The following is a 9,907-nucleotide window of genomic DNA, read 5'->3' as shown; positions in this document are numbered from 1 at the left end:
TGAGAGAGAAACATCGACCAGCTGCCTCTTGCACACCCCCTACAGGGGATGTGCCCGCAACCAATGTACATGCCCCTGACCGGAATCGAACCTGGGACCTTTCAGTCCCCAAACCGACGCTCTACCACTGAGCCAAACCAGTTTCGGCGAGGGCCTGGATTATTATGCTAAGGGAAATAAGGCCAGTCAGAGAGCGTGAAATACCATGTGATCTCACTTCTCAGTGGAGTTTAATAAACAAAATAAACGGATGCACAAAGTACAAACAGAGGCATTGATACATGGAACAACTGACTTATCTTCCCCCAGGCCTATCACCCTGGAGTCTGAAAAAAAGAGACTCTTCCCGCCCACCTCTCTGATGCTCCTAGTGATTTTGCAAGAGGGGACCCCACCCCACACCAAGAGTCCTGGTGTCAGTGGTTGAAGCCCATGAGAGCCAGGACTCTTCAGGGAATGATTACATATGAGTCCCCACCACCCCACTGTGCACCCGGCAGGACCTGGCTACTCACACACATCACTTGCAGACTCTTCCATGGACATACCCACACAGGCAGACTCTTAACCCTCAAGGTTAGATTATAACCCAAAGCAAGTAAAAACATTCCTTTCAGTTTTTTATTTCCTCTTTTAAAATTTAAACTCACGCTCAGTGTTTGAGCATGGACCTATGAACCAGGAAGTCAGGGTTCAATTCCTGGTCAGGGCACATGCCCGGGTTTTGGACTCGATCCCCAGTAAGGGGTGTGTGCAGGAGGCAGCCAATCAATGATTCTCTCTTATCATTGATGTTTCTAACTCCTCCTTTCCTCTCAGAAATCAATAAAAATATTCCTTTAAAAAAATAAAATTCAGAGTTCACATGTTGGTAGTTTACCTCAAAATACATTTCCCTAAAAAGTTATAGTAGTATTAATATTCCAGTTGCTACCTTTAGCTCCACTTGTCCTTGACCCAACATTTAAACCACGTGGAGTCACGGCATTATCTCCTTTCAGTCCTGCACAACCCCATGCATACAAACCATCATCCCACTGGCAGATTCGGAAACAGCCTCAGAGAGGTTATGCAGATTGCCCAAGGCAACACAGAGAGTAACGGGTTGAACTAGGATTCAGATCCTGGTCCATCTGGCTCCAGACCCTTGTCCTAGAATCACCATTTTCCAGTAAGAATGGGTTTCCCTTTAGGAGGTATTTACCCACTGCCCAGTGATGGCATTTGTTGCTAAGGGATCTTGCTGACACAGCGGAATTAGCAAGGAGGGGCACCATGAAGGAAGCCCTCTCCTCGGTGAGGAGCTTTGGGGACCGAAGGCAACAGACTCCAGCAGTTACCACCAAACCAGCCAGCAAGATGCCTAGAGGCTGGAGAGGTGCGATGACTAGGTGCTAGGACAGCAGGGCGGACGTGGGACTTCCCCACACATTCCTTCTCCCATGGCCCTGGCCCGGAGGGTAGAGAGCCTGGGCCAAGTGGGGGTGGGGAGACCTCCCTTGTCCCGACCCTCGGGGCAACAACCTGGGCACACAGGAACCACCTAAGAGAATGAGGCAAACAAGGAATACGGAAGAATGGAGGCAAGACAAGGTTCTGATCAAGCCTCAATTTTATTCTCTAAAATGGCTGTATTTATACAGCAGAAACAAAGGGGGGCAGGGTTGCTTATGCAGAGGGGTCTTTGGCATCTGGCAACACAGGATTGGCTAACTGACAGGGAGGTGTAACAGTCTAAGGTGCAACATTCCAAGGCTGGGCTATCTAGGAGGGAGGATCAGGAAGGGGAAGCGGCAGGAAGATGCTAAGCTGCAGGTTAATCTTATCTTCTGGCCAAGCCCTCAGGGCACCGCATAACTTCTGCTAGAAGGAACTTAATTCTATTTTCTTAAGACTGAGTTGCTTGCCTCAACTCTGCTGGCTCCCAACACTCCCTGGCCAGCGACTCTGGAAAGAAACAGCTCCTTTGTGAGCTGCAGTCAGTCACCAGGACTCGCTTCAGCTGGAGCCCAGGGGTGTCCAGCAGAACTGAGACCGAGGTGGCCAGGGTCTGAGGAAAGCCGGACACGGACACTGTTCCCACCCGCATGTTCTCTGGGAAAGAGGAAGAGGGGCCCCTCCAAGAAGCACAGGCAAGCACTTCTCGTAATCCGGAAGATGCTGAGCATGGAGGGAAGCGTGACTCAGGAGCTTTCTCATGAGGAAGCCATGATCTAGGCCAGGGCACCTGCTCCCAGACTGAGCTCCCCAGCATAGTCTTAATCCCGGAGCCCTCCAACCTTTACCCTTGGGGCCACTTACCTCCAGCTGTACACTCAGCGCTGTCCCTGCTTGGGGCAGCAATGTGACTTCTCGGTAGAGTCGTCTGGCTTGTCTCCTCCATGAGTGAGAACCCCCCGTGGAGAGGTCCCTTCTCCTGGACCCCAGATTCCAGCTCCTCCAGGACCCCCAAACCAGGAGACACGTAGACCACCTGGCCCTGCTGAGTCTCTCTGGCTGCAGATCTGTTGAACGGCGGCCATTCCTTTAGCCCAAATGCTCATGGAGCGCCCGGCAGACAGAGATGAGGAACACAGTAGGGAGGAGGCCTTGGCCCATGGAGATAGGAGGACACAGGAGGACACGCCTGCCGCTTCCTGGGTTCTGCAGAGAAGGAGGCTCCAACTTCCTGGGGGAGTCTGGGGAAGTCACACACTTACTGAGCCTCATCTTTCCTTCCGCCCCACAGGAAGAGGAACACTGCCTCTGAGTGACAGAGATCTCTTTCCCACCGCAGTCAAGCTCTCTGGTTCCCTGGGCGGAGGGAGAGGGAAGGAGGAACAGGCGGAGTTACTGTCTGAGGATCCAGTATAGAGGGGGTGTGGTCCTCAGGCTCGCCAGCAGGGGGAGGCAGGCCTTCGTCTTCCAGCTGCCCCGCCCGAGTGCAGGGCTGGTGGTCTGGGAAGTCAGGCCTCAACAGGTGTTACTTTATGCAAGGTGTGTTTCTGGCAGCTCAGAAAATATACCCTGTCCCCAGAGGCCTAAAATAGCCGGTTGTGATTATTTAAAGCTAGTCACCATGTCTCACCATCTGACTTTCTCGGGGGTGAAGGTGGAGGAGTGGGGGAGGGAGGAGGGGAGAGGACAGGGAGGAGGTGGAAGTACTTGGGGCCAAAGGAGTGTGTGAGCCCTCTCCGTGCAGGAACGCCTGTGTCTGTCTCTGAGCTTTGTCCGCAGTGGCGGGAGAGCTTCTCCTGCAGACAGCCTGTCCTGTGCTTGCAGAGGGTGCTGCTGGGGCGGGGAAGGGTCCAGAACCACTCACCGCGCTTAGCCCAGGAAGGAGATGCTCTGTAGGCCCTGCCATGGGGAGGATCTGCCTGGGTGGCCTCCAGAGATGGTCCCTGGGGTCAGCCCTGCCCCATGCCCTGCAGCGATCCCGCCCTGTGCCCCTGTCCTCCAGGTTAGAGGGGTCCGGGGCAGGAGAGGAGAGGGGCCAAAAGATTGCAAAACAGCCTTTCGGTTCTTAGACAAGAAGGCAAAAACGAGAGCTCAGCGAGATCACTGTCTTAGCCAGAGGCAAGTCATTGCTCATCGGATCAGCCAGAGCAGCCAGCCTGGGCTCTGTCGCCTGCTGAGCCCCAAGAATGGATCCTGCCCAGCTGGGGGTCAGTCTGATGCGGGCAGGTAGGAGAAAGCAAGGCTTCTACCCCAGTCCCGGGTCTGGTGGGGGTGAGGGATGCTGACCTGCCCTTGGGGAACCACAACAGAGATGCTATTGCAACTAGGATGGTTCGGGCTGGTGGCACAGGGCCTGCAGCCACACTGGCAGAGGATGAACTCACACTGGGAGGTAGACCAAGTGCGGGGCCTTCCTCCCGCCCAGTCGGTGGCTCTCCTCTTGCTTCCTGACAGCCCAGAGCCCCCCATAAACACTTACTGAAAAGCCACTCTGTGACCATCCTTCCCAACTTGGGGGTACAGACAAGGAGCTGAGGAGTGACAAGCCTGAAGAAGCCTCCTGCCTGGGGACAGGTGTCCAGAGGGCTGGCTGGACGCAGGGCCTGCCTTCCAGAGGCTGAAAGAAGCAGGGGAACTGTCTGGCAGGTGACAGGAGCAAGGCCCACTCTACTTCCTGCCCTGAAGTCTTGGGCCAGGCAGGCCCGCACCGTGGCGGCCATGGTGGCTGAGCTCCTGCGGGAAAAGACCACAGAGCACTTTAACTCACAGTGATTCCACATTATTTTTGTTCTGTGAGGTACATTAGACAGCGAAGCTCAGAGAAGTTAAGTGACTTACCCCAGGACACACAGCAAGGGTCTCGGATTCTACAGCCCAAGGCATCACTGGGTCTTTAGGGAGCCTGTGCCCCTCACCGCCCCAACTCCCGCAGGCAGAACGTTGGTGACGATAACAGCCTGTCTTTGCTCAACGGGTCTGGGACTTGTTTTTATTTCTCAGGTCACCAGAGTTGGTGACATCTGAAGGCCTGGCTCGCAGGAACCAAACACCCAGCAGGCAGGTGGGCAAACAGAATGCCAATGAATTTGTTTAGAGGGGCGGGGACTCGTCGCTAAGGCTGGTGGTGGGGTCCTGCTGGAACCACTCAGCACCCCCAGGCAGCTCCCAGCGAAGGGAGCGAGCCCAGCGGGAGGACACGCATCTGTCAGAGTGGACAGGAGGTGGCCGCCTGCCGGAGCGCTTCGGGGAAAGGTGTCTGGGCTGACAGTGGCCCTGGCAGAGTCCTCACGCCTCAGCCTCTCCGCCGGCCACCTGAGCTGATCACAGAACAACCCAGGAGCGCTGGGAGGAGCGTAAGACACCGTGCGCCCATGACAGCGTGCAATCACGGGAGCCCTTGGTCTGGGCGGTGGCAGTGCCCCATCCTTAGCCGGGGGCACTGACCGCAGCGGCCTCTGGGAACACAGCTTCCTGGCCCCGCTGCGCTGGACCCGCCACGAATTCTCGCCGTTCCTCGGAGCCCTTCTCTCACACAGCTCTCTGCTGAGAGCCAGATGCCCAAATAAGTCCGGGGCTGCCGCTGTGTTTGGTGACGTTCTTCCCCCGAGGGTGTTCCCCACTCAACCTCACGGAGACTCTCTGCTCTCAGGATTGGAGGGCACTGCCCCTCACTCTCCTCGCCCACACTCCCCTCAGGCTGCCAGTTCGGGACCTGGGTGCCAGCCTGTCCCCAGGCTTCCCCTGTGTGGCATCAGCCACATGACTTTCCCTCGTAGGACCTGAGCTCCCACACCTGTCATCTGGGGACAGCCACCCCTAGGCGGCTGGAGGATTAGACTTGAAATGTGTAAGATGTCGGACAATCCTAGATGGCTGCTCGGGTAGGCAACTAGCCGCAGCCGCACACAACAATTTTAATAAAATACAACTAAAATATAAAATGGACATTACCCAGAACTACAGGAAAGTCGACTGACTGGAAATCCTACAACAAGAAGCAAGGAGAAAACCAGAAGGAAGCGCGGAGGAGCTGTAAAAGCCTAAGGTACGGAGACACGCGGCGCGCGGAGAGGACGGAGCCGGAGAGGAGGGAGGCCGAGTGCCTGGCGGGCGTTCCCTAGCGGGAAGGAGATAAACACTCCGACTGTGCTGGGCCCCTGACTGCTCTGAACCCCAGTTCTGGGCCAGACCCCGGGGACTCAGGCTCAGCCATAGGGAGCTGGGCTGTAAGTCGGAACCCGGGGAAGCGGAGAAAGGAGGTCCCGGAGGCGCGCACACTGCCCCCAGAGAAGGGACGGTCGGCTGTGCCGCGGGATTGCCCTGACGGGAAGGAGACTGGGGCTCCAGACTGCTGTGAACGCCACCTCCAACTCCACTTCCAACTGAACTGAACCCCAATACCGGGCTCATTGTGGGAGAGCATAGACTGTTTGGCAGCAGGCGAAAATCGAGGGCACCTTTCTCTCAGAGGCGCCGGCAGCGAGCACTGAAGGACCCGCATAGGGCGGGGCTGACGGAAGCCAAAGCTGCAGGCTCCACCCTGAAACCCCGTCCCATCTGTAACTGCGAAATGCGACAACAAAAGAGATCACAAACGAAAGAAATGGAGGACAAAAAGCGTCTGGATATAGAGTTCAAATCTACGCTTATAAGGTTTTTCAAGAATTTCCTAGAAAAGATGGATAAGGCCTATGAGGATATGAAAAGAGATCAACTAGAATTAATAAGGAGTCAACAAGAAATGATAAGGGATCAACAAGAAATAAAGAATACATTGTCTGAAATAAAAAATATTCTACAGAGTCCTAAAAACAGAAGGGAAGATCGCAAGAATCAAGTCAAAGATTTGGAACATAAAGAGCCAGAAGACACTCCTCCACAGAAGCTAGAAGGCAAGAGAATCCAGAAAATTGAAGATAATGTAAGAAACCTCTGGGACAACTTCAAGCGAACCAACATCAGAATTATGGGGGTTCCAGAAGATGAGAGAGAGCAAGATATCGAAAACATACTGAAAGAAATAGTGACAGAAAACTTCCCCCACCTGGTGAAAGAATTTGACTTACAAGTCCAGGAAGCGCACAGAACTCCAAACAAAAGGAATCCAAAGAGGACCACACCGAGACACATCATTATTAAAATTCCAAGAGCAAAAGATAAAGAGAGAATATTAAAAGAAGCAAGAGCAAAGAAGGTAGTAACTTATAAAGGAGCACCTATACGATTGTCAGCTGACTTCTCAACAGAAACCATGCAGGCCAGAAGGGAATGGCAAGAAATATTCAAGGTGATGAATAGCAAGAACCTACAGCCAAAAATAAGCTACCCAGCAAAGCTATCACTCAGAATCGAAGGCCAGATAAAGAGCTTCACTAATAAAAAAAAGCTAAAGGAGTTCATCACCACCAAACCAGAATTATATGAATTGCTGAAGGGGGTTCTTTCAGAAGAGAAAGTAAACAAAGATAAAAATTATGAACAACAAATACGTAATTATCAACAAGTGAATCTAAAAACCAAGGAAATTAAAAAAATCTGATGAACAATATTAACTGTTGAATATAATAGAATCAGAGGTATGGAAGGGGAGTGAACTGACGATTCTTGGGGAAAAGGGGAGGGGGGGCCGTGGGAAGAGACTGAACATAAACTGTGCACCTATGGATGAGGACAATGGGGAGAGGGGAAAGGGCAGAGGGTGGGGTGGGAACCTGGTGGAGGAGAGCTATGGGGGGGGGGGCGGGGAGGAACATTTGTAATAATATGAAAAATAAAAACTTATTAAAAAAAAAAAAAAAAGAAATGTGTAAGATGTCTATCCCCTTGCCCAGCATGTGGGGGGGACTCGGTAAATTGTAACGTTTGCTATCCTGAGAGTGAGGCGGGTTTCATAAGCTTCAATTTTTTAAAAATATATATTTCATTGATTTTTTTACGGAGAGGAAGAGAGAGTTAGAAACATGGATCAGCTGCCTCCTGCCCCCTCCCCCCCCCCACACACACACTGGGGATGTGCCCACAACCAAGGTACATGCCCTTGACTGGAATCGAACCTGGGACCTTTCAGTCCACAGGCGGACGCTCTATCTACTGAGCCAAACCAGTTTTGGCTCATAAGCTTAATTTAAAGATCTAATCTCTATAACTGTGGTGTGACTAATTCAGACTAATGACAAGACTTTTTTTTTCTTTTTCTTTTTTACTATATTTTATTGATTTCAGAGAGGAAGGGAGAGAGAGATAGAAGCATCAATGATGAGAGAGAATCACTGATAGGCTGCCCCTGCACACCCCACACTGGGGATGGCACCCGCTACCCGGGCCTGAGCCCTGACCCGGAATGGAGCCGTGACCTCCTGGTTCATAGGTGACGCTCAGCCACTGAGCCACGCCGGCCGGGCTGATGACGAGACGTTCTTCGTGGATTACCATCAGAGCCAAGGCTGCTGGAGATGAACTTCACAGCAGGGGACAGGGCGGGTTCCTGCGGACATCTGACCCAGGCCTGCTGTGCCCTCCCTCCGGGCCCTCCCTCAGGTCGGTGTCCCGGATCCTGCCGTCCCCTTTCCCAGTGTCCACTCCAGGCAGAGCGTGGAGGCTGAGGAAAGGGGAAAGGAAGGACACCCTGCAGAGTGGTCTGCCCCAGCACCCCTACCCACAGTGTTCCTAGCCTGGAGGCCTGCGGGCTCCTGAGGGGCAGGCAGGTTTGGGGGCGGGTGAATGGAGAAGAGGTCTTTCGTCTCCCCAGTGGCCCCCTCCCAGCCTGTCCCCTACCTCCCCACACTCTCTACACAATCCCCTAAGAGTCGGGAAGTCCCCTAACAGGTCTTCCACAGGACCCCCAGTTCAGGCACAGCTCCAAGAAAACACACAGCCTGCTCCGCACCGCTGCCACCTGGAGCCGCCGGGGCCGGAAGCAGGCACAGCCCTGAGCAGACACACAACCAGGGCCCCTTGTGCTGTGGTGCTCAAGAGAGCTTACAAAGCCCTCAGCTGTGCCCCCAATCCCGTGGGGGGTAAGCACAACAGATGTTTTGTTTCTGTTTGTTTTCATGAAGATGGGTGTGGGGTTTTTTTTGCATTTCAGAAACGTTTTTTAAAATATGTTCTTATTGATTTCAGAGAGAGGAAGGGAGAGGAAGGGAGAGAGGGATTGAAGCATCAACGATGAGAGAGAATCACTGGATGTCTGCCTTCCCCACACCCCTTACAGAGGACTGAGCTCACAACCCAGGCATGTGCCCTGACCTGGAATCGAACCACAATCTCCTGGTTCATGGGTCAACACTCAACCAGGAGCCACACCGGCTGTGCTTGTTAACAGTTCTTACACCACAAGAGTCGAAGGGGTTTTCTGAAAAGTGCTAAAAATATAATGACTTAATGTCTTGGGCAGTTAGTTAAAATTCTCGATTGTATTAAACCACCTCACTTGCCTAACGCTGTGAGTTTTGCTGGCTTCCTCATTGTCACAGGGGCAGTGCTCTGGCTTGGGGAAGGGGTACAGATTGTATTTGAACATTTGGGCAACAAAGATTTGCACCGAGCTCAACGTGGAGGCCACTGTGTTTGCAAATGAAGGGATAGGAATGAAAGCTTAGAGTCAGAGTGAATGGCTCTCTTCAGTCCTGGAGTCTTCAGTCCTGGAGTCTCCCGTCCTGAGCAAAAGCGCTCACCACACCGCAGAGCCCTTCTCTGATGCTGGAGAGGCAGCCGAGAAGCGTGATGAAAGCGTGGCCCAGAGGCAGGCTGCCTGGTCCAAATCCTGGGCAGGACAATGACCGGGGCCAGTCACTCACTGCCCAGTGCCACAGCTTCCTCAGCTGTGACACAGAGGGCAGACTTGTTGATGTTTTTATTGAGGTGCACGGTATAGGTATACATTGTGAAATGATCACCACAGTGAGTCTAGATAACATTCATCACCACACATAATGACAAAACTATTTCTCATGATGTAGACTCTTAAGATCAGCAGTAAAACCCCGATGTAACGGACTAATTCAGGCATGAAAGCCGAAAGTCCATTCTATAATAAAGTAGGTTTTCTGAACGTGTCTGTTAAAAAATTGACTAATTAGCTTACCTGTTTTTATGTATGTAGACATGCTTGTGTAATGGTATGGAAAGTTGAATTCACAGAAACGTTTTCCATATGCATTGCTGTAATTTTAAGTGTATACTGAATAGGTCTGGTAAATGCGTGCACTCATCAGTCACTGGAGTAAACGAATGTGCATGGCTGGGCGTGGCTCAGCGCCCCTGGGAACAGTGAGGCATCTGATAAAACTGCTGCAGAGAGTCATGCCACGTGACAACAGAGCCAATTACCGCCCACTGTGCCATGTGACCACCTGCTGATCATTTAACATTGTTTGAGAGCGGTGACTCCGGAGTTAAATGTGTAGACTATAGTTGTAGATATTCAATATTTATTTCTATTTGCATTACTACTAGAGTGTTTTTTCCA

General features: G+C 52.4%; 1 protein-coding gene across 2 annotated transcripts in view; it reads right to left on the bottom strand.

The window, feature by feature from the left end:
* Positions 1 to 2,795, bottom strand: part of CD48 (CD48 molecule) — a 48,021-nt gene extending 45,226 nt beyond the window's left edge. The window contains exon 1 of one of the 2 annotated variants that reach the window (XM_084865928.1): positions 2,302 to 2,795. The gene's annotated coding sequence lies outside the window, so the exon portion shown is untranslated. The remainder of the gene's footprint in view (positions 1 to 2,301) is intronic. The other variant, XM_084865930.1, reaches the window with a different exon arrangement.
* Positions 2,796 to 9,907: the final 7,112 nt, after the last annotated feature.

This window comes from Pipistrellus hanaki (genome assembly GCF_964339955.1).
Source record: "Pipistrellus hanaki genome assembly, chromosome: 18".
Lineage (NCBI taxonomy): Eukaryota > Metazoa > Chordata > Mammalia > Chiroptera > Vespertilionidae > Pipistrellus > Pipistrellus hanaki.
This window is presented reverse-complemented; position numbering and strand designations above follow the sequence as displayed.